Source organism: Artemia franciscana, chromosome 5 (genome assembly GCF_032884065.1).
Source record: "Artemia franciscana chromosome 5, ASM3288406v1, whole genome shotgun sequence".
NCBI lineage: Eukaryota > Metazoa > Arthropoda > Branchiopoda > Anostraca > Artemiidae > Artemia > Artemia franciscana.
This window is the reverse complement of record NC_088867.1, coordinates 52,105,267-52,131,158: the sequence shown is the minus strand read 5'-3', so window position 1 is coordinate 52,131,158 and position 25,892 is coordinate 52,105,267. Positions and strand designations below refer to the sequence as shown.

At 35.2% G+C, this 25,892-nt stretch overlaps 1 long non-coding RNA gene across 1 annotated transcript; it reads right to left on the bottom strand.

Moving 5' to 3' along the window:
* Positions 1-521: 521 nt before the first annotated feature.
* On the bottom strand, positions 522-25,892 carry LOC136027567 (uncharacterized). The gene is made up of 3 exons (XR_010617628.1): positions 25,796-25,892; positions 9,553-9,757; positions 522-964 (listed from the first exon to the last, which is right to left on the bottom strand). It is a non-coding gene; the product is annotated as an uncharacterized LOC136027567 (long non-coding RNA).

Genomic DNA, 25,892 nt, shown 5'->3' with positions numbered 1-25,892 from the left:
TCGGTAGGAAAACCAACTCGATTCTACATTTTGAGTAATAGGTGGGGATGAGTAAAAGAAAGTAGAGATAGGAAGGAGGTCCGAGTAGAATCATTCTATAAAAACTTTGATCTCGTGACTGACAAACGAAGCAACAACATGATTTAAGTTAAAGTTGAAGAAATTAGCTCAGTATATGAAGTTATCCTTCTTAGGCCACTTTTTTAAGAAACCTGAGTAAAAGCTTGCAGACAGACGCAAATCGTGAATAAGATTGTTCTTGTTATAATTTGTAGGCATATACACGTTGATTACTACATGTGCTTCAACCTTTGCTGAATCAACCTTTTAATCAGGGTTCCTTAAGTAATTACAAATACAAAAAAAAAGTTTTTTTAACAGCAAGTAAGGAGCGACATTAAAACTTAAAATGAACAGAAATTATTCCGTATATTAAAAGGGTGATTCCCTCCTCAACACCCCGCTCTTTACGCTAAAGTTTGACTCTTTGTTACAACTCTACTTTTTAAAACAATAATAAATACATAAAAGATGAAACTTATATATTTTAAATCAGCAAAATCAGTATATTTTAAATTTTTCAATTTATTTTCTTGACTCAGGATGCAATTTCTTGGTTGAATAGACTTCAGGAAGAGCAGAAGAGCTGGGATGAGCAGTAAATTCGTTTAACAAAGGATGAGCAAAAAATAAAATTAGTTCAAAAATGTTAAGGGCTCTATTTCTTTTAAAATGTGAAAAAGAAGAAGAAAAAAGGTATAAACAAGAATTTTACAAAGAATGAAACGAATTTAAGGTTGAAAGCCCTTGGTTTTCATTTTAACTTTAACATTACAAGAAGCCTGGTCTGTTGCAACGCCTTTCTCTGTGAAAATTAAGGCTATCACACAAAGAGACGGCAACAGTGTACAGGCTTACACGGTTAGTTTTTACTGCGAAATTTACTGCTCAGTTACTGCTTAGCCTAGAAAAGAAAAAGGACGTTAATCGATTAGAGATAAAAGACATGTAAAGAAGTGATAAAATAAATAAATAAACGAAGAACAGATCATTACTTTAAAGGAGCAATGAGAGTGGGTCATGGGGTTAGGATCATAATTCTGACCCGGGTGCAAGGAAGACTACAACCGCCACTAGTCATTTTTAGGCAATCTTTTCAATTAACCTATTATTATGCTAAAAAAACTGTCAAGTATCAAGATTCAAACCCTATTGCATTCGTTCTTTTTCTTTGACAGAATTTGGAGTAGTCAAACAAAGTAATCAATTTTTTTCCTATGCAAGTTTTTGGCATGTTATTTTTCTGAAGTCCTGTGGTTTTAACCCTTCAACGTAATTCGACATTTCCATTATCCTTACACATCTAAGCTTCAGCTCTACCTATCCACAAAATTTCCTTAAAAAAATGGTTTTTTGAAGACTGAAAAATAAGTTGAAAATATGCCAGATAAATAAATTCTATTTATTGCAAAATAAAATTCTGCGAAAAATTTTACTATTGCGAGATAAAACTTGCAAAAACTTATTTTTGCAAGTTTCCCATTATCACCTCAAACCCCTAAAAAAATTTAGTGACTCTTATTTTACGACAAACAACAAGACGATTTTCTTCACTTTTGAAGTTTCAGGCAGCTAAATAATCCTCGAAACGCACTAAAACTTTTCTACGTCTACAGTGTCACTGGTGTTCTTCCTTTCTTCTGTTTCTCTCTCCTCATTTGAATAATTTATCACAGATGATAAATGAGACCCAACAATTAGAGCAAATTCTGTGGATGCTGTTGAACATGTAAAAATCAGCTAATGTTTTGTACATTCCTTTATTATTCTTCCCTACTTGTGTTCAGTTCTTATTATAACTTAGAACTTATTAAAAACGGTATTTCCAGAACCAGCAAAAAATCTTTTCTTTTTTCACTAGTTCATTCATGTAAACCAGTTTTAAGTTCTAGAAATTTTTTTCCGATCCTACAGAATTAAAAATGTTCACTTTTCTACTAAATTTGATACGAGATGGAAAATGGGAATCAAACTTTCTCACAAAGAAAAAGGCTGTTTATTGTCCTCCAAACTCGATGCGCAACAGATGAGAACCGATATTTCACTCCGCCGCTATTGGTATGTAAAATAAAATTTATTTATATTAAAACAAATTAACTTTTTTAATATATAAGAGAACTTTAATATGAGAACCAAAAACTTAAACTTTAAGGAGAAGCAAAAACTTTTGTGATTTGACTTGCATCTCAATGTTGTCCTTTTCATAAGTCTTGAACCCCCCCCCCCCCAAAAAAAAAATGATAAAAAGTCTCTCCATCACTAAATTCACAAACTAAACAATTTCTTTTATCAATTCTAAATAAAAATGAATTTAGTTTACAATAGCAAGTTAAATCCAGAGAAAATAGCTTCTTTTTCTTTTTTGGTAAAGTGAAAATTTTTCTTGGTTGTGTGAAGTATTATTGTGTTTATGTGCTCGTCTGTAAATTCACCTTAATTTGGTCAGTCAATTTGGTCCAACGTCTTATATTCTTGTTGAAAATTATGGACTGAACTAACCCCCAAAATCTGTCAAAAATTCAACTCTAAAACTCAAGCTGTTTTTATAGTAATATAGATACGCGATTCAGACAACCTGAGTACACATAGTTTCTGTCGTTCTAGATCCCTGCTTCGAATCGGTAACAGATTCTAGTAAACTGACTGTGCAGTATTTCACAGATCCTGGTAAAACGAATATTACTGCGCGAAATAAGGCGTCTCGTTGAATTGAGCCATGAAACTTCATTCCATAGACACAGGCCTCAGGGACATAAGACATCCAATAAATCCACATAAATGCAAGTGTTTTCTCAAGAAGAGCTACACTGGGTCTTGGTACATGTGTCATCATTGACTATTCTTGTACAGTCTTTATTAGCAATTAATAACCTTTAAATGCAAATTTTTATTTAAATTTCAATTTCGTTTTCAATTTGGCGGCTGTCTTATATATTATCCTGAAAATTTTCATCTATACTTTTTATGGCACTTGGTATCTTCCAAGTGACATGTAGCTATCGCAAATTCTGTCGGTCGGTCGGTCTGTCTGTCTCTCCCGGTTTTCCTACTTTAGGCACTTCCAGGTAAGCCAGGAGGACAAAATTTGGCAGGCATATCAGGGACCAGCCCAAATTAAAGTAGAAATTGGCTCCGACCGGCATTAAGCCTCTGATTATCCTTAGATCTCATATTTCAAATCCCGACCAGATCGGTTGACATTGGGGGGAGTTGGACGGGTAAACTGAAAATCTCGGAAAACCCTTATAAATGTCACAGATTCGCGATTGACGTAACCGGACTGGATCCACTCTCTTTGGGGGAGTTAGGGGGTGGGGTGCTTTAGCGAGTTTGGTGCTTCTGGATGTGCTAGGACGATAAAATTGGTTGGCGTGTCAGGAAGCTGCACAAATTGACTTGATAAAGTCGTTTTTCCCGATTCAACCATCAGGGGCTGAAGGGAGAGGAAAAATTAGAAAAACTGAGGTATTTTTAACTTACGAGTGGGTGATCGGATCTTTATTAATTTTCATATTTAGAAGGACCTCGTGACTCAGGCTGTAATTTTTAATTCCCACCGGCATTATACCTCTGATTTTCCTTTTAAAGCAATCTATTGATTCTTAGAATTTTGCTAGAGCTCATACCAAATGAGCTCTTGGCTCTTTCAACCCCGTCACAAGGGTCATATGAGCTCTTTGCTCTTGTTTATTCTTCTTCCTACACTGAGGACGGTAGAGTGGACATCTCTGTTCTCAGAAACTATTTAACCATCACATTTTTGAGGGGGGCTGAAATCAAGGTCGCTAAGAGATTGGCCAGGGTACAATTGACAGAATTTAAAGTTTCCGTCGATCCTTTTAACATATTTATAACACTTCGCTTAAGAAATCAAAAATGTACAAAATCTCTCGGTGGAATATATTTTCATTCAATATATATATTTTTTATAATTGAAAAGTATTTTTAAATGGTGATTTACATATAAAATAGGTTTTATGTTAGAAAATAAAAATATAAAAAAGAATTCGTTGAAAAAGAAAAAAAAATATAAAAAGAATTCTATATAAAATAGACTTCGTTGGCGTTTTCATTGAAGTAATTAAATGAAAAAAAATTATTCCCTTCCCAAACGTTTATTCGCGAGGGAACAAATCCCTCGCGAGTAATTTTGTGAATAGACAGCATTGTTGGGATATAGTTCAACAGAGGTATTGGTTTGTGTTGGACAAACTATATCTAAGTTGACAGATTAATTTTTCTTCCTAGCGTAAGCAACAAGGAAAAGTGTAAAGGAAAGAGTGGTTCCAAATGAGGGTATTTGCCCCCCCCCCCGCAAGATATTTGAAAAATAGACTTCGTTGGGATTTACAGTAATTCCTCTAAGTTGACAGATTAAAACAGGCCAGTTCCTGCTACATGTTCCAATGCTTATCTCCTTGTTTTACTGAATATAAACCACCGATTAAGATTACTTGACTTCAGTTTCTAATTCTGTTTCTGTCCTCGTCGTATGTACATTTACTGTATTATATGTGTAAGTAAACGTTTTCATACTCTACATATAAACTTTATGAAAGTTAGAGACGCTAGTCATCCTCCACCGGTCGAACCTCATATTGTAGGCCAACACCGCCACAAGACCCTAAAGAAGAGAGCAGAGAGAGAAAGTCAGCCTTTACATAGAAGTAGACACTTTAAAGTATAGTGAAAATCCCCGATTTGGGACAACAGAAAACGCAAGCCAATACTGTTTATTCCAAAGTGAAAATCTCCAAATTTCCACCTTATAATTTTTGCAAAGGTTTATCTTCCTTCAATTTTAGTTCAATAGAAGTTAAATTATTATTATTTAGTCAAAACCATACTTCTAATTGCTCCAATGTCGAGGTCATGCCTGTACCAAGTAAACAAGAGCTAAGAACTCATATGGAACTTGTGACGAGGCAAGAAGAGCTAAGAGCCAAGAGCTCATATGGTATGAGCTCAAACAAAATCCTAAGAATCAATAGATTGATTTAAAAAGAAAATCAGAGGCTTAATGCCGGTCAGGATTTGAAATAAGAGCTCTGAGTCACGATGTCCTTCTAAATATCAAAATTCGTTAAGATCCGATTTATAACTCATAAGTTATAAATACCTAATTGTTTCTACTTTTTCCTCTCCATTTAGCCCCACAAATGGTCCAATCTGGGAAAACGACTTTATCAAGTCAATTTGTGCATTTCCCTGACACGCCTACCAATTTTCATCGTCATAGCACGTCCAGAAGCACCAAAATCGCCAAATCACTGAACCCCTCCCCCCAACTCCCCCAAAGAGAGCGAGTCCAGTACGGTTACGTCAATCACGTATCAAGGACATTTGCTTTTTCTATCCACCAAGCTTCATCACGATTCCTTCTCTCCAAGTGTTTTCCAAGATTTCCCCCTCCAGCTCCCCCCAATGTCAAAAGATCTGGTCGGGATTTGAAATACGGGCTCTGAGACATGAATTCCTTCTAAACAACAAATTTCATTAAGATCCGATCACCTATTTGTAAGATAAAAATACCCCAATTTTCAAGGTTTCCAAGGATTCCGGCTGTCCCCTCCAACTCCCCCCAATGTCACAGGATCTGGTCGAAATTTAAAATTAGAGCTTTAAAGCACAATATCCTTCTAAATATCAAATTTCATTAAGATCTGGTCACCCTTTCGTAAGTTACAAATACCTCAATTTTCAAAATTACCCCCCCCCCCTCCCCAACTCCACCAAAGAGAGCAGATCCGATCTGGTTATGTCAGTCACGTATCACGTATCTCAAAATAAAGTTCAGAACTTGTATTGAATAATTGAGGATTTGAAAACCCAATTTGTTGCCCGGAAAGTTTTTTTCTGGTTTGTGGCTGAGTTTGCTCAATCTCGCTGTCTAGTTTTGGAACAAGTATAACATGGGTTTGGAATAAAAAAAATACCTTAGAAATGTTTTGGCCAAAGACTATTTTTGATTAAATTGGAAATAAAGATTAGTAAAAAGAAAGACACGTCATTTGTGAGCGTTTTCCAGTTACTTGTATTCTCCCCTCTGCTTGTTCACCTTGGTTGCTATTATGACAACTTAGCTATTATAACATTAGATGACAAATAATATTTTCTTCTTTCTTTTTGAAAATTTGGATTGGCTTTACTTAGGCTTTCTAGGGCTATAATGAGAGAAAGGTTGAGATGGCTAGGACACGTTCTGTGGATGAAGGATGACAGATTACCAAAGATACTTCTTATCGGCCGACTGTCTAGGGTCAAACAAAAGCAGGGGGGGGGGGGGGTAGAATCCCAATTGGGCTGGGAAGATGTCGTAAAGAAAGATTTAAGGGAAATGGGAGCATCTTGGGAGGATTTAGAGAGGGAGGTTTTAAATAGATTGGAGTGGAGGTGAAGCGCGCGTAGCTGTGTTGGCCTCAGGCCACACGGTGCTGCTTTGAGTTGCTAGTAGTAGTTTACTATTTTACAATAAATAGTGTTTGACCCCAACATTGGGTCTTTCAGAAGCATCCTTATTTTTCTAACTGTTTTCGTTATTTCAGTATTTCTCTATATATTTTCGATAGTGCTCCCCTTCTGTTTACTAATTTTGCGAATTAACCGTCGTCTTCCCCTCGCCAAAAAAACTTGTTGCTACGGTTTAAGTATATATTGAACAAAGCTTTATGCAGGATTTTTTTCGGTGGGTGGGGGGGGATAGGAAGATCATGAATAGAATCTTAAAAAAAACATAAAAATTTGTTTATGTATATTTTTGTCAAGCATTGAACATTTGGGGGAGGGAGTGGTTCAACCCCCCCCCCCCCCCGGAAGTGGCCTTGATACTGAATTAAATATTACTTGTCGTATATAATCGTTAATAACATAAATATTGTATTGCATTCGTTTCTAAATTAACGACGCTCAAATCCAATCGAGATTGAAAAAGATTTTTCCAGTATAGTCAATTTTAAATTATGGGTCAACTTGCCTGAGACTCAAGGCAGGCGTGACTTGCTAAAAGATAACAAACCATGGATAGGTCCAATAAAAGAGGCACCCGCATACTTCCGCCGTTTACCCAGGCCAAATTAATCAAAACACTTGGAAAACTATAGGCTCTATGACTATCTACCTTGGTTCTGCTACCCTAGCAATGACGCATGGACGGATAATAGATAGACATATCTATGAACCTCCTTTTGGAAAACTATAGGCTCTATGACTATCTTAGCTCTATGACTATCTACCTTGGTTCTGCTACCCTAGCAATGACGCATGGACGGATAATAGATAGACATATCTATTAACAAATAAACTAACCTCCTTTTTATACAATCCTAATAAGGGGTGAAATTAACGCCAAGTATGCTTCTCACTCAATTTCACTCAATTGGACTATCTGTCTTGACCTTTTCTTCAATTAGCCATGACTTGATGTCCACAACCATTCGATTTTAATCCAAAAATAAATGAGCTCGGTCGAGGCCTCGACCGAGCCCGTTGAGTCTGTGTGCGCGAAGCGCATGCAGGGAGATATATACGAAACTCTACAACCAAAGGCTACAACACTTTATACGATTTGCTTCATTCAATTTATAGTGATGGTGCCCGAAGGGCACCCGCATAGCTTTCAAAAAAAGATCAAAATTACTGCCTGGACTTGGCAAACTCATAGACAGAAAAGGGAATAATGTCTTGCTTTTATTCCCGTTCACTGCCCGTGTCATTAACTGGAAAAATATTTTTGAATTAAAATGGAATAGTTGTGGGCATCAAGTCCTGGATTATTTTGAAAAAGCCAAGACATATAGTCCAATTGAATGAGAAGGATACTTGGCATCAATTCTCCCATTGTTAAGATTGTATAAAAAGGAGGTTAGTTCATTTGTTAATAGATATGTCCATCTATTAACCGTCCATGCGTCATTGCTAGGGCAATAGAACCAAGGTAGATAGTCTAGAGGTAAGATAGTGATAAAGCCTATAGTTTTCCAATTGTTTGATTAAGTTGGCCTGGGGTACAGACAAGATAAATAATATTGAAAAGCTTTAAAGTTTTTCCGGCCTATTTTCTGTTTCTAGATAATACTTTTTTGTCTAACTGGACTTGACATCTAGAAAAACACCCATAAATGTTTTACTTTTATTTTTTTCCTTAGGAGTTTCACTCATTTGGTGTATGACGGAATTAAAAAAAAATTTATTCTATCGTTGTTCAAACTTTGTTTAGAGCATGCATAATTGTATTTAATGTAGTTTTATGTATAAATTTAAGTGTTTCTAATTTTATTCTTTGGATATTCTTACCCTTGTGAAGCTAAATGAGTTCAAATACATCAGGGGATTGGCAAAAGATGTCATGATTAACCACAGACCCAAATGGAGAATTTTTCAAACAATGGAAAAAAATAGAGAATATCGACTAGAAGAGAAATAATTCGATTCAATTTAACTAGTAAAAAAAAAGGCTTTTACAGAATATTTAAAACAAGCATATTGGCTTTATATCTTTTTTCTTCGTTAAGTAAAGAAAAAATTAGAGTAAGAAAACTAATAAATTACTTTAATGAAGAGTCACGATAACTAATTACATACAGTTCTGGAAATATATACCGCTATCTACATCGTACCAATTAAAGAATGAATAAAGGTTCTGAAATTAAGTTGTATTTAAAAGGTTTGAAAACTGTCCTTGAAAAAAAGGAGGGTAGCTGTTTGATAAGATTTAGAAGACAATACATGAGATTAACTTTTTATAGGCTTTTTTGATCAACTTTCTGTTTTTCGAAGTAATTACGTTAAAAGGCGTTTCGATTAACAATCCAGATTCATCGCTTTGTATTTAGGAATCGCGAAAAGAAATATGCATTTTACAATCAAAATTGCATGGAATTCCCGCAAAAATCTAGAGGATACACACTCCCTTAAAGCAGTAAATAATCATAATTTAATAAAAAGGAAAAATAAACATGAACGTTTCCTGATACTCATGAACACATGATTTTTTCTAATAATTTTCTTTCGGGGGGGGGGGGGGGGGTCTTGGATATTCATAGTTTTTCCCAAGTAACATTTGTTCAATTTTCAAAAATCGGCTAAATGCACTAAATATCATGCCATCTATTTTAATTTATGTGTGTCGCTATTAAAACAGCAGTAGCGGAAATATAAAAAAACTCCGTTATTTAACAAAAAACTTCCAGAAGCCTTGCATTTAATACAAACGGCCACGATCAATGCTATCTACAAAAAAATTTACAGGTGGCATTTTTTCAGCATAAATTTGAAAACAGACCAAACGCTTATCAAAAGCATGGATTTTTTCATAAATTTTATTGCAAAACTGGAAAAACAGTGAAATAAGTTAAGATAAAGGTTCTCCCCCTTCATAGTAGGTTAACTACGATGAAATGCATATTATGAAGAAAGAATTATTTTCTTAATGTTTCCTTATGTACTGCTGGAACTCTAGGCTAATAACAAACAATTTGATTAAAGTAAACATACCAATGAAGGTTTTTTGGTACTCATGTACAACTAGATCTTTGCCACCACGAGTAATCGTCTCCACAATGTCGACATACAAAGGTGATGAATAGGTTAGATTCCTCAAGCGAGCTTCATTCGGCGTCAATTTGGTGGGTGTGCCGTCTTTTTCCCAGTTTATAGGTTTTCCAACGTAAACTTGTCCAAACTTGACAGTGTAATTTTTCTGAATAAAACAAATAAATTAACAAATACGACACAGAGCTAAGACACAATAAAATTAGGAAAAACCCACCGCTGAAAAAAAAAATGATGAGCATGCTAGCACTAAAGCATAAAACAGATAATTAGAGCATTTGGCAATGCTGTTTTGTATGAAAACAGATTAAAAACCATATTTTTGGTTTCGACTTAATTAGTACAATAAGCCTACCCATTTAGTAAAAACTTCTTTTTTTTTCTGTTTCACCAAGTCACGTTCTTAGTGAGAGCCTCCCTCAGGCAGCTAAGTGCATCCCTATGGTGGTGGGTAGCTGAAAGTTCCCGGATATAGGGGACTTCTTCGAGTAACCAAGGAGAAACCACGGACCAAGCGTAGACCTATTCCTGTGGGTCCTCAAAGTAACACCAAAACAAACTTATCCTGTTAATATATTCCTCTTTTTAGCAACAATAGGTAAACTAAATGTGATAAATTTTACCAAATCACAAATAGTAACACATTGCAAAAGACCTGAATGAACTAAACAATTATAGAATTCATCTTTACCATGAGGCTATTTTTTAAAAAAAAATCCGCTCTATTAGAAATACAATTCAAAATAAATGGCGCTGCATCATCTTTTCGCGAACCTCCGAAATTAGCCGAAAATTTCCTAAAGTATTTCAAGATAATTCTTTTGGTAATTATTTAAAAGTTCATTATAATGAAAACTAAATTTTTTAAATTGCCAAGTTAATTTATTTGCAGAAAAACCTCTTAATATCAATTTTTGGCTGAAGATTTTACATCTATTTTTAAAATCAATATAATTACTACAGATCCTTGCATAACGAAGTAACTGTGAGAAGAACGCCGAATATGTGATATTTGAGTGTATATTACTTTCAGGGAATGGAAAACTAATCACTTCAAAATCAAAATCATCCGTTTTATTATACATTTTAAAACTTAATTTATTATTATCAGAAATATTAATATTCAAATCTAAGAAATGATCTTCATGACCTGCGCCATGACTAGGTTCAAGAGTAAGCTCTGATGGATATATATTCTTAAAAATATCAATGAAATCCTTACAACTTACGACCAAAATATCATCTAAATATCTTTTATTATTTGACAAAACATGTTTTAAATTATTTGGATTATTCTTATCCATCATATATTTATATTCTAGTTGACTTAAAAACAAGTCAGCTATAAATGGGCTGGCATCCCCCCCCCCCCAAGGGATTTCCCACGATTTTAAGTGTCTAATTTTAAGAACCTTTTACTAGATAAGAGGAAAGATTTCATGATAACAGTTTTTAAATTATCTAACACTACATTAAGTTATAAATTAGTATACACTGTCGCAAAATCGAAAGACTCAATTCTTTTAGCCGAAACCATTGTTAAAGAATCTATCACCTGCTGTGAATTATTAACGCTCCAATATGGATTAAAATTCGAAAATCTTTTAATACCAGAACAATAGGTTTTAAGTTTATTTATAATTTCCTTTAAAATTAAAGAGAGGTCAGTAGCAGCAATGTGGGTTGGACATTTAGCTGCTCCAGCAATAAACCGTGGTTTAGGGGGATTCTTATGAAATTTTAGTCCAATATAGGAAAGGGAACTTTTTATCATTGTCATTTAATTTAATATTACAATTTTTAAAAAGTATTTCTTCAGTCTTTTCAATTAAATTCTCATCCTCTAAATTTACCTTTTTGTAAACATTAGTTGTGCATAACTCCCTTTTTAAGATATCACAATACAGCTTCTGACCAATTATGGCAAAATTATTATTAGCTTTATCTACTAGCACAATTACAAATTCATTCTGTAGATTAGCAATTGCTTCTTTAATCTTAGCATTATAAAATAATGATGTAGTGTTACTATTTTTTAAGCTAGAATATATTTTATTTCGTATTCTACTCATAATTAAATTCTTCCAACTTTGAAAACTCTCTTTATTTTTATTCTCTTTCTTACACCACTTATCAATAAATAAATCAAAATCATTTTCCAAGTCATCAAGACCACTCGATGGTTTCAGATGGTGAGAAAGACGGAAATTAGCCCCTTTATTCATTATATTTTGAAGATCATCATGCTTTATTATTGACAAGTCCCCTGTTATAACATTTTTGTAAGTGGGATTTACAAATGGGCCAAGTTGCTTGCAGTTACAAACCGGTTTCCAATTTACATCACTATCTAATCTTTTAAGTATTAAATTATAATTAAAAATAATTTGCCCAATAGTTTTTGAAAATTAATAAGTTAGAACTGGACTATCATTATGATTCAAATTACTAGGAAGGGCCTGTTTCACATCCCACTGATTTAAAATTTCCGGTAAATTAATATCTTCAATCTGCTTACAAGTAAAATCAATAGGTAAATATAATCTGTTATCCTTATTACCAATCTTATCAAACTTTTTCTTTTTTGAAATAAATTTCGTTTTAGTTAGAATGCGAATTGTATCACATATTACTTTAAAATTATATTCAAGAGCTGTATTATTCTTAACAATCCAGAAAAGTTTGATTAAATTCCTCTTGGATAAATTAGTTAGACAATTTATTACAGAAATCATACCCCTAGATTCAAGTCACTGGAATAGATCTATAGAAAGCATATGTAAATCTAATTCATTTTTTCTATTATTTTTCCTATGTCCTCTCGATCGTTTTTTACGTTTAGTAGGACAAGTAAAAGAAGGATGGTCCATAAAACCATCAATACATTTAACAACAACCTGAGACATGTCACCATATTTTGCTACACGATCATTTAGCCCAAAAGGATAAGCTGTACCAAGAGTATGGATCCAGAAATCCTCCTGTTTACGTAGTCTATTATTCTTCTCTTCTTTATTTAAATTTTCTAACTCTAAATTTTCTAAAATTGTGACAGTTATATCTGATATGGAACATGTACCATTATAAATCCCCCCTCCAACAAAATAATTATTTCCGGTTTCTCCAAAACAGAAATTCAGCCACGGCTTTGTCATTATAGTCAGAGCGCCAGATTCTGTATCTCGCTTATTTCGATTAGTACCCATGCCGGAAGGTACAAAAATGTTAAGGGTGGATCCCATGGTAGTCGACCATGCTGAAAACGAATATCGTAGGGCGCATGTTCGCCGTTGGGGCGTTTCTGAGATATAGGCCAAAAACACCAAATTTGGCCTATAATGTGGTTCAATGATTCTAATTTTTTTTTCTACAGATAAGATTGGTCAAATCCAGCGTACTCTTACATCAATAGAAAGAAGAGACTTGGGGCTACACGAATATGATTTTTGTTTGTAAAAAAAAAAATAAAAAATAGTACACGTTTTACTGCAGTTTAAAAAAAAGTCAGATTTTTGTCAACAAATTTCTAACAGAAAAACTAAAAACTCGAAATTTTTTCAAGATAAAGTTTTTTTTATATTAAAGAAGAAAGCCCGTTTAATTCCGAACACACTGAGTTAAGAAAAAAAGTTTAAATTATTATATCTGGGGGGTCTGCAACTTTTTTAGCGAGTGTACCCGATAATATGAATTTTGTTTAGTAACCAGCTACCTAGCGGGATGTTGAATGATAAGCTAAGCAGAAGAAATTGATAAGCAGAAGATCAAAAAGAAAAGTGAGTCAGGTAGGCCAAAACAAAAAAAAAGTTACTTCAGGTTGATTCAACATGTGATTCTGAGGCAAATACTGATTTGCTGATGGATGATAATGAAGAATATGACACAAATTTGGAAGATCAAAAAACAATTTTTAAAGAAATAGAGTTTTTAAAAGCACTTTTGGTGTTGAAGTTGGCTGGAAAAATGAGCGTAAATTTTATTTTGCAGAAGTAAGAGACTTATGAAAGTAATTTTCAAAATTAAATATCACAAGAAACTAGGTGATACTGACTAATTTAGATTTGTAAGGACTGATAAAAAGGCATGTTACATTGATCAATCAGATTTAGTATTGGAACTTCCAGTCCTAGTGAAAATGCTTGTCAAATGGAACATCTGTGATTTGAAATTGATTTGCCAATATTTAATCTAATATCTTGCTTTTCCTTCACGAAGCACCAAACAACCATGCAACAGTCGAAAAATCTCTGCGAACGTTCACGGCGATAAGTAAAGCTGTCGGATGTGACGATACGGTGGTCACGCAAGATCTCTTCATTTATCAGCTAGCACAGGGAGTGAAAAGTAAATACCCGGATGACTTCGAAAACGTAATCCTACGGATGGGAGGCTTCCACCTCCTCCTCAACTAGCTAAAGGCAGTTGGTAAGATAATGGACATATCCGGACTCAGAGAGATTATAGTTCAGGCAAAGCTGCTGCTACCTGGTACATGCGAAAAGGTATTTCAAGGGAACGGCTACTACCAAGATATCAATGCCTACTGCATAGTGTACAAGGTCTTGCTAGCCCTCTCCTAGGAGTCCTTGGAAGAGTATTACTCCGAAGCACAAGAAGACTTATCCCGTCTGGACCAGCTGGGTAGTGGCATTGAGCTATTCAGGATTTCATTGGCAAACGGTGCTAACGCGCAAATTGCACTTCAGAAGGCAAACAATACCTTAATCACTTTGGATCCCATAATGAATGCCTTCAAAACCCTTCGAAATGCGTCACCCACGTTTACTTTCTGGCGGTAGTTCTTGGAAATACTTGAAATAGCGATGCAATTCAATCATGCTGAACGAGACTGTGACTGGGAGTCTCATTTGATAGCAACTTCTCGGATGTTGCCATACTTGGTGGTGGCTGACCATCCTCAGTATACAAGATGTTTCATACAGTACCTATCAGACATGCGAAATTTACCACAAACCTTTCTTGATGTACACAGAAGGCTCATGAAAGGATACTTCGTAGTGAAGAGAACGCACACCAGGTTTACGGCCACCTGTTCAGATCAGATACTAGAATGCAAAGACGACAGCTGGAATAATAGGAGGACAAATGGATGAGACACAGACTGAAGCTTGGATTCTTACCTTACTGATTTCCGCTTCCATCAGCAATGGTTTCCTGCAAGTAGTCAACGTATCCACAGAGACATTGAAATATCACGAAGACAATCAGTCGACAACGACGCGATTACAACTTTCGAGACATTTTCACTACATGGGGCAATCTGTTCAGCAGAGTGGACTTCGACCTAGTGGATATTGTGACGTCAGAAGTTGTGGACGATGAGAAGATTGTTTCTGATATTACTTGCGTAGCCACAAAAGGGAAAGAGGTGGTTGAGGACTTTCTGTGCAACAGGAAAGAAGATGTGAAAAAGGTTGTACTCCGAACTTTCCCTTCAGAGAGAAAAACTCAGAAAGTGAATGGTGTCCCTAAAACCGATCTCCTGAGCTCTGAAGTAACAGCTTTGAAGAGAATCATTACTGCTCAGTTGAGCTACAGCAAAGAAAGCCGTTGCAAAGATCCACACAAAATACATTCTTCCTTTCCCTCCATCCATTTTTGAAAATCTTCCACAAAAAACAACCAAGATATCCTCTGGCTGAAAAATGAGGGCGGGGAACAAAGCTGTGCTGTCGAACTGGCTAAGAAAAATAGGAGGACTTTCAGCTTGGCCGGCCACTTTGAAATCCAAAGAAACAACATCAGCTACAGTACACACCATTGACCTAATGTCCAAGACAAGGTCATATCGGCGTGCAAGGTTTGAAACAGTCAAATCCTTCGCGAAAAGATTGCTTCTATTTATTTATTAATACTAAATACGGTAAGTTTTCAAGCTAGTCGCAAAGCAAGCTTGTCGCATAATTCAGCAATGTCTATCATTGCTGAATTATCTTCCAGTGGGTATTCCTGAAGTCTACATTGTCGCACATCGGTACAACGGGCTGTTTGAGAAGCTCACGGACACCGGAGAATTGATCTCCTTGAAATCAGCATGCAGACTCCAACGAGGGAAAGGGGAAATCTCTTAGCACTCTGTGCTAAGAGATTTCCGCTCTTAGCACAATTGAAGAATGGGATGCCGTACTTGCAAGCTCAGCGTCTAAAAGCCGATTCCTTGAAATTTTGTATGAAACCTGGGAGCAGATGAGTGATCAGCTTCCAAACGCACTCAACCTTTTTCTCTCAGGTGGGTTCAAGGAGAGATTCAAAGTGTTTCTGGTCAAGCGTGGCTGCTGTCCAACTTTACCAGAACACTGTTACTATGAGGAATGCTTGTCCTTCAGCCAAGAAGAGGCTGACCAACGCCTTATGACACATGTCAAGTACGCTAGCCGTTACGCTTGTAGTATCGTAGCATCGTTGTGCATGCCAACGACACAGAAGTGGCAGTAGCCTGTGTTCTTTTGTTTGAAGAGCTTCCAGCTGAAGGACTGAGCGAACTTTTCTTGAAGTTCCCGACTTACATTATCCCGTTACACAAGCCAGCAGATGGAGTCCACTTGTCCAAAGAGGAGCAGATTATGTTACCGTTCGTGCACTGTCGGCCAGGTTGTAACACAACGAACTTTTTCTTCGGCGTCGGGAAAGATTCTTTCTTAAACACCGCGGTGTCTCCAACTTTTGCCTCAAAAATGGTGTCTGTGACGGAGCAGATCAAGGATGCAGAGGGAAGCTTTCAGTCGACGCGTTTAGAGAATTTAACGACCTATCAAAATTCCTGGTCATTGTAAACAATACGGTAAACAGGCCGGATTCAATTCACTGGCCAGTGTAAGGGCTCACATTCGGTGCCAGAAACAAAATGTGAAAAGACTTCCACCTTCTAACGACACCTTCGAGCCATGCATACGAAGACTCATATTCGCTACATGGATAATTTTGTCGTCAGTACAGGCTCGGCCGAGCATTCCAGATCCACTTCTCCTTGGATGGAAGATCACTGAAGGGGGAGTAGATGCGGTCGTCTCAAACTGTAAAGAAGCATCAAGCCTGGAATCTTACTGCAGATGCAAAAATGGAAGATGCAGGAAAGACTGTAGCTGCTCAAAAATGAAAGGATGTTGCAGCTTATGCTCCTGCCGCAGAACGAGGAGGGCATGCAGGGAGTCTGACCTTGCCCCATCTGAATTCTCGGAAGAAGAAAACGAGGAATATTTGTGAAAATTTTATTTGATAACTTTTACTTTTAATTGCAACGGGTCCCTAATCAGTTACTTTTACGCAATTTTCACGGGCAGGCCGAGTAAGATAACTCCAATGCGCTGACTGAATCCATCTGTGACGCAGATTTCTTTTATGTAGTAAATAGCTCAGTCGTATTACTGGCGAAAAATAAGGAACAAAAATAAAGAAGCAACAAAAAGGACAAAAGAAAGTATAATTTTAGACCACCACAAAATGAAAAAAGAACGAAAATAAAACAAACAATTCGGCAAAGACCTCGAATAAACCATCTAAACTGCCGAAAACAAAAAATTACCACTTAGAAACAATCGAAAAAAAAAACAACAAGAAAACATAGGAGATTCCTTATAAAGCCAAAAGGTGACTGTTTCTTAATATTTTTTTTTGTACATCATACATAGCCAGTGTAGTCTTCGAATCTACATGCACATATTGAACATACTACATACTATGTTTCCAATTCAAACGCATTCATGCTTAGTTTTAGCAGGTGTGACAACCTGTAAAGTCTGTTTTAACCCTCAGAGTCACTAGTAGATTACGGGTAACTCACAAGTGTGAGATTTGGTGCTTTGTCGACAAAAAAACTCCTCAACCCATCTAGCGTTTGGCGACGCTTGGCATTTTTCAGTATAATACTAAAAAGAATTAATTTAATCTGTATAGTTGGTAAAATAAGTGTAGTAATAAATGTCTGATCTCAGTTTGTGACAGAAAACGGATTACAGACCTTGAAAAAATGACAAGTATTGCCAAAAACTAGACGGAGTTGGCGTTTTTCTGTCAACAATAGGGCCAGTTTCCAGTCTTTTTGACATAATTTTTTTACAGCAATTTTAACATATCTATTCTAGGTTTTAGTAACGGTAATTCAATGAAATCTTTTTTTTCCTGTTGAGACAAGGTCGCGTCTCAGAAAGTATAGGGAAAATCTTATTTTGCCATTGGATTCGTCATCGATATAAGAGAAAATCTACTCTTAGTGAAAAATGCAATTTTTCGTTAAGAATAGATTTTAAGAGCAGATTTTATTATTTTCCTTAGGGAGGAAGAAATTTTTGTACTTGTGAGTTATACGCCACCCACTCAAGTTTATGCTGTGTAAAACTGTGTAAAAAAACCGGTTTCTTTGTCAGTTTCAATCAACTTAGCGTGACACAAAACAAAGGCAAGTGAAAATGTATAATATGGGCCATATATTTCCACATAAGGGGGAGGGAGTAAAGTATTTGGACAGTTTGAAGTCAGAAAACTATTATTGTTTCATAATATAAGGATTAATTGTATCTAACAGGTTTTAGATGCAGACCAGCTATACGTCCTACCAAAAAAATGCCATTTTTTGGTAGATTCCAGAATTCAGTAGCCCAACTAAAGTTTTAAATAAGTTTGATAATCAAAAAAGACCTGTTCAAAATGTTGCAGGATTTTTGGTCCACTGTTCAGCTTGATTAGTTTATTAACCAGTTGTGAGTTTCTAAAAAGTAATTTTTCCTTTGTTTTGTACTATACTAGAATGCATTATCTGTACCATTCAAGGGCATAGTACAATTTATGGTTAAATATTAATGAAGAATGAAGAATGAAGAACAATGAAGTCAAATTTAACAAGGAAAGATAAATAAGCATTAGTCATATCTTTCCTTGCATAGCCTCGAATAAGTAGCCAATAGACAATGGCGAGGCGATGATGTCAGGAACAGTGCCATCTGCTGAAAATGGCATGTTCTGAAACCAAAAAAAAAAGGATAACAATAGAAAAAATCGTGACAGCATAAAGAGTAAAATAGAGAAAAGTAGAGAGGATGAGTGATTTACCAAAGAAAAGTGAAGATTGAAAGACAGAACAATAGAGATGACAAGATTTACCTAAGAATAGCTGCCTGAGGACACTAAACTAATTATATTTTCTTTAAATTAAAACTGAAAGTTAGAAATATTTACATTTAACTTGAAAGTAAAGAAATATTTACCTTTAAAAAGATTTTAGAAACAGCGTATCGGCGATTGTCGCCTCACCATGGTTTAATCTTTTTTTTTCATTAAAATTATTTATTTAATATTATCGTTGTTTAATTTTTTTTGTGTGAGTTTTTAATGTTATTGTTGATTTTATTTTGTGTTTATTCCACTATTTATCTTTTCATGTAAGCGGGTTATAAATAAATATATAGGACATGGCCCGAAAAAAAAAACCTCTTATGTAAGAGTGTAAAAATGTTGGTAGAGCACTCAGTCTCCACTTTATTAAATTGGTCCAAATTAATATCATTCAAACAAATGTGCACCGCCAATATTAGCTCCAAATCAGCTGTATATTCAAAAGGATTACAATTTTTGAGGCTACTACTTCTAACAATTTTTTTACTAGTATAGAAAAAATATATCCCACAAGGAACTTTTTAGAAAATCTGATGCAACTCATGATCAAAACCCTCACACTTCCACCATTTGTGCGATTTTTAAACACACGTTTTGATGTAGTTCCCCAGATCAGAATATTATCCAAAGCGAGAAGAAAAACTTAAAGGAAATAGAAAATCTGTGAGATCAATTAAATAAAAGAATGAATTAGAAAGTAATTTTTTTTTTAGGCTTCAGGGGGTTCTAGATGCCTGCTGCTTAAACTTTGAGCTTACCCTCATGGTAAGGCCAATCCTTTTTTTGTTCACTTTATTTACAAAATATGTGGAGAACGCATTCTGATTTTTCTCACTTATTCACAGCTGGCAAGTTCCTTAAGGTGAATTCAAATACGCTTGACTATTCCGGCCACGTGCTGTTGGGTACTTTCCAAAATTCTTTTTTAATTATTATTATTATTATTAACAAATGGGTCATAAGGAAACAGCTGAATCTCCATCGAGTACTGACAAAAAAAAAATTACTGCACTACGGAAATTAGGGCGTTTGGGACGAGTAAAAAACACAAAACACGTCCTAGAAAAAAAAACGTACTCCTCCCCCTTCCCACCTAAACAATTAATCAGCAATTCTAAAATTAATAAGAATTAAACCTACAATATTTATTAAAATTAAACTTGCAACAGTTCTTTTGATTTTATTGGGTTCCCTTGCTTTAAAATTAGGCTTAAAAAAAAGAAGCTAACTGAGGGAGGAAAAAACAAACATGAAAATGTTTCTTGTTGAATCTCATGATTCTCACAAACCAACCCCATAATTTTCAGAACAAAAACCAAAAAAAAATCACCTCCTGACAACACTGGATCCCACAGGTGCCCTTTTGGCCGTGGCGAGACGCAAACTTATTGCCAATCTGTGGAATGCAGACAGACCTAACTTTTATTTTACAAAACTGATAACCTTTCTCGTTATTTGTCACCATAACTTGGTCTGTAATCCCTGTTCCACCGTATCTAAAAAATGTTGAGCGATTCTGCTTGTGATCAGAATTTTGTATCTAAAATATGCACATGTTAGTCAATGTTATAAAGAAGTCACTCCATGTGAAGCACAAATTAAGCAAATATAATTTTAGACAGTTAAAACTCAAGAGCGCATCAAACACCTGAATAGTGACTAATGGAAGAACTAAGCTCTCTCTGCATTCATCTCTTATAGCATTTCTATTGTTATTGTATTCTTATTTTGCAAGAACATTGTTATATTGCCACAATAATAACATCCAAATTTGCATTCTTAGTAGTAGTAGTTGTAGAACAGTTTTATTGAAAATAATCACTGATAGGTTAAATTAGGTTGAGATTCTGATATTTTATAACCTAACCTAAATCAAACTTTTACCATCAAAGCATGAATAAGACTGAAAAAGTTTAATGGCAGCACAGACTAAATCCAAGCAAAGAAAAAGGAATTTTGTACTTTCACCAGTGAATGTTGACATTAACCAGATTTTGGACACTCACTGCAACATATATTTGTTATCGAAACCTACTGGACTTGCAAGTAGATCCTTGGAGAATTTTTGTCATAACAATTTCATATATACAGGCATAACAAATCAATATCCATAATTTTAATGATGTATTAACAAAGTAAATTAACTAAAAAAAGCAAGGACTAGATAGGAAATCTCCCCTCTCTGCATACAAACCTTACATAATTGCATTCGTTCTCCAACTATGTTTGCCCCAATTTACTATGATTCTTCCTATCTTCAAATTCTGCAAAGGCCTTCAACATGGCAATGCGAATTTCTTACTACTGTCGTTAAAATCTACTTACCATAGTCAGCTATATCCTACCATACTCCCTGAAAATTGCAAGTGACAGTAATTACCAATGCATGCGCAAAAAATGGAGTTTTCCATGAATGTTCCATAAATTATCTGGAGTGTTCCAGGAACCTAATATCATTAATGATTATCAACTATATCTTATTACAACTGAGTACTCCAAACCTAGTCCCCCCCCCCCTGTGAAGTTCATAATAAGAAAATATGACTAATTTTTCTTTAGTTTTTCTGTGCTTTTAGTTCTAATCATAGACCTGCAAGAGCATCACTAGCCTTTCACCTTTGGGGGGGGGGGGACACCTGAGATATGCTGACGAATCTTAGGCAAGTACTGACAAAAAATTCTTCAGATGTTGGTACCCTTTGTTGAAATTTAAACTATATAAAAAAAGTCATATACCATAGTTTAGAACAATTAAACAAGAGCTAAGAGCTCATATGACACTTGTGACAAGGCAAGAAGAGCTAAGAGCCAAGAGATCATATGGTATGAGCTCTTACAAAATTCTAAGAATCAATAGATTGATTTAAAAGGAAAATCAGAGGCTTAATGCCAGTCAGGATTTAAAATAAGAGCTCTGAGTCATGATGTCCTTCTAAATATCAAAATTCATTATGATCCGATCACCCACTCATAAGTTATAAATACCTCATTTTTTCTAATCTTTCCTCTCCCTTTAGCCTCCCAGATGGTCAAATTTGGGGGAAACGACTTTATCAAGTCAATTTGGGCAGGTCCCTGACATGCCTGCCGATTTTCACCATCCTAGCAAGTCCAGAAGCACCAAACTCGCCAAATCAATGAAACCCCCCCCCCCACTCCCCCAAAGAGAGCAAATCCAGTACGGTCACGTCAATCACGTATCAAGGACATTTGCTTATTCTATCCACCAAGCTTCATCCCAATTCTTCCACTCCAAGTGTTTTCCAAGATTTCCCCATCTAACTCCCCTCAAAGTCAAAAGATCTGGTCAGGAATTGAAGTAAGAGCTTTGAGACATGAATTCCTTCTAGATATCAAATTTCATTAAGATCTGGTCACCTATTTGTAAGATAAAAATACCCCAATTTTCATGTTTTCCACAAATTCAGGTTTCCTGCTACAACTCCTCCCAATGTCACAGGATCTGGTCAGAATTTAAAATTAGAGCTTTAAAGCCCAAGATCCTTCTAAATATCAAATTTCATTAGGATCTGGTCACCCTTTTGTAAGTTACAAATATCCCAATTTTCAACATTAACCCCCCCCCCCCCCAAACTCCACCAAAGAGAGCAGATCTGGTATGGTTATGTCAGTCATGTATCTTAGACAGGTTTTTATTCTTCCCATCCAGTTTCATCCTGATCTCTCCACTTCATTTTTTCTGATTTTTCTGAATTAACCCCCCCCCCCCAACTACTCCAAAGAGAGCAGATCCGTTCCGGTTATTTCAATCATGTATCTAGGACTTGTGCTTATTTTTTCCACCAAGTTTCATCCCGATCCCTAGTTTTCCAAGATTTTAGGTTTCCCCCTCCCAATGTCACCAGATCCGGTCAGGATTTAAAATAAGAGCTCTGAGACACAATATCCTTCTAAATATCAAATTTCATTAAGACCTGATCACCTATTCATAAGTTAAAAATAGCGTTTTTTCTAATTTTTCTATCATTAAATTTCTCACATCTCTTGGGATTAAATTCCAAACTTTCAGACCAGTAAGATGCAAACTAATTGCTGCTTGCAATGTTGGCCTAATTTCAAACAAAAAATCAAAACTATGAGATGTTGGGAAATTGTGAATTTGTTGAGAATTAGACAAAAAAAACAAGTTTTTTTTAACAGAAAGTAAGGAGCTACATTAAAACTTAAAATGAACAGAAGTTACTTCATATGTTAAAGGGGCTGCTTCCTCATCAATGCCCTGCTCTTTACATTAAACGTTGACTCTTTCTCTTAACTCTACTTTTTTAAATAGTAACAAACTTTATATATAAATCCACATATATCCTATATATAAATCCATCATTCAGAGATTATAAAATAGTGGGATTAGATAGATGAAATAGAGAGAGGTGGGGTGATTATTGGAATTAATAAGAAAATCAATTATATCACAATTTATTTGTCAATGCAGGAGGGTTATCAAATGGAGGTTGTTGGATGCAAACTAAATCTTAAAAATAAAATGAAGCTGAATATATTCAATACTTATATACCAGACAGTAACTTACTCTGAAGTGACCATGAAAATTATATATACAGTGTCTGGAGAGGAGAAACTATTGATTATAGGAGATTTAAATGTACTGGTCTTTGGTGTGGACGTGGGAGTGATAATAGAAATGGAAAAACAATCCTTGAATTTTTAATTAAAACATCAGATATCTGCCTGCTTACCCCAAAGGATTTACCAACTAGAATCAATAGCAGAACAGGAAGATTAGTGACCATAGGGTCAGCTTCATTAGAAGCTTCATCATTTCACTCCAAAAGTTGATAAGTGATAAGGAATCTACCCAATACAACCCCCTATTGACCTTGAAAGTTGAAATTAAAATTTGAATAATTGAGGAAGCTTCAATATACAATTTGAGCTGCAAAGAAAGTAAAGAAAGTGATAAGGAATCTACCCAATATATAATCATTTTCCCATTTTGGTAGAGATTTCTCTAGATAATAGTATATATGCAAATTATGAAGAACCTAGTAAAGTTAATTTGAAGAAAATTAACTGGGAAGCTTTTAAGAATAAATTACAAGAAACAGACATTGAGTCACAAGTGAACTGTTATGAAGATGTCAATGGGAAAATAGAGACATTTCAAAATTCACTCCTTGGAATTGCACAAGAACTGACAAAATAGTGAAAGAGTTCCTAGTCACTGTAAACTGAGTTTTCAGTGGAACAATGAATGTACAATTGCAAAGAAACAGTTATTAGAGGCAAGAAGAAGGTACATGCAGTTCCCAAACTTTCTAATGTGTCAAAGACAATATGCAGCCTTTGGTCATCATTTATTGGGTCATCTGCTGTATTGATCCAACCAATCCCAATTTGATAAAAACACATATATTTAGACATTTAGTCAAAATTTAAGCTTCTTTAACTTAATCATGACAAACTAGTACTGGTAAAATTCTAGTTTAGTGACTTCTTACTATCTTGGAAAGTGGTTAGGTTAGAAAAATGAAACTTTAAGGGATGGGTCTACAGGCTAAAGTATATACCAGGAAGGTATTTTAAAGTACCCACATCTACTCCTTCCCCCTCTAGAGGGCCCTGAAATTTGACTACATGTCAGGTCAATAACTATTAAAATTTGAACAAAACACTTTTTTACCTAAACTTTCAGCTACAAGTTGCTTTTTCTCTGCCTTTAGTTCTGAAAATACAATTTCTGTTATTTCAGTAGAATTCCAAGCCATATCAAAAATTTTTTCTTCGAAATTGAGGAAATGTATTAGCATATCTTTAGAACCTTATAAATGGGATTGAGCAATGTGAAGCTGAAAACAATTTTGTTGTACTTCATTCAAGCAGAAGATCTATTTTGCAAGGTTTCACTTTTATAACACATATATTTTTAAAGGTCATCAAAGATTAGGGCCCTCTAGAGGGAAAGAGAGTGGAGTTAGGTAGTTCAGAATACTTTCCTAGGACATAATTTGGCCTGTAAACCCATCCCTGAAAGTTTCATTTGGTAGAACTCTAGTTAATTGACTTCTTGCTATCTTGGAAAGAGTTTAGGTTAGGAAAAAGAAACTTACAGGGATAGGTCTACAGGCTAAATTATGTCCTGGGAAGGTATTTTAAAGTACCCACCTCCACTCCTTCTCCCACTAGAGGGCCCTGAAATTTGTCTACATGACAGGTATATACCAATTGAAATTTTGACAAAACAACATTTTACCTTAATTTTCAGTTTACTAGCCTAGTTGATTTTTCTTTGCCTTTAGTTATGAAAATGCAATTCCTGTTATTTGAGTAGAATTTGGAGCCATATCAATGTTTATTTTTTCAAAATTTATTTGCATATCTTTAAAACCTTATAAAAAGGAATTGAGCAGTCATCCTCTAGAGGGAGGAGTGGAGGTAGTTGTTTCAAAATACCTTCCCAGGATATACTTTAATCTGTAGATTCATCCCTGAAAGTTTCATTTTCTTAACCTAAACCCTTTCTGAGATAGCAAGAAGTCAATTAACTAGAATTTTACCTTCCAAACCTAACCCCTTTCCAAGATAGCAAGAAGTCACTAAACTAGAATTTTACCTTAATGCTTATTACACCTTAAAAATGAATCTATAATAAAAAATAAGTTTGAAAGTTTGGTGCCAATGATTTAACACATTTAGGGACCAAAGAACTGAAGAGAAATTTATTATTTACAAGGATATATAAAGTGCTAAAAACAAAATGTAAACCTAAACAGCCAAATTTGTAAATAACAAAAAAAAGCATGAAGTGGTAACCTATAGGCTACTCTTTAATTTAAACTAAGAAATGCATACTATCCCATATTTACCAAAAAGCCTTCTGTTTTAACTGATAGAGAACAATGAATTTGGATTCAGTACGCAATGCAGGGTATATATTTGCACATTAATGGGGTGGAGTCTGACCTCTGTTAATATAGGCTAATCATACACACCAAAGGCCTGCAGCTTTTGTTAGCCTAGTTTTCCATTAAAACAAGTCGACTATACATCTATAAAAGGTACAAAGAGCTTTATACTTACCAGTTTTATTTATTTGACTAGTCTCAGCCAGCCAAAGGGCTGGCTGAAACGGCAGCCCAAGTGCTAAGACAAAATGTCGGAAAGCTTGATGATGGTG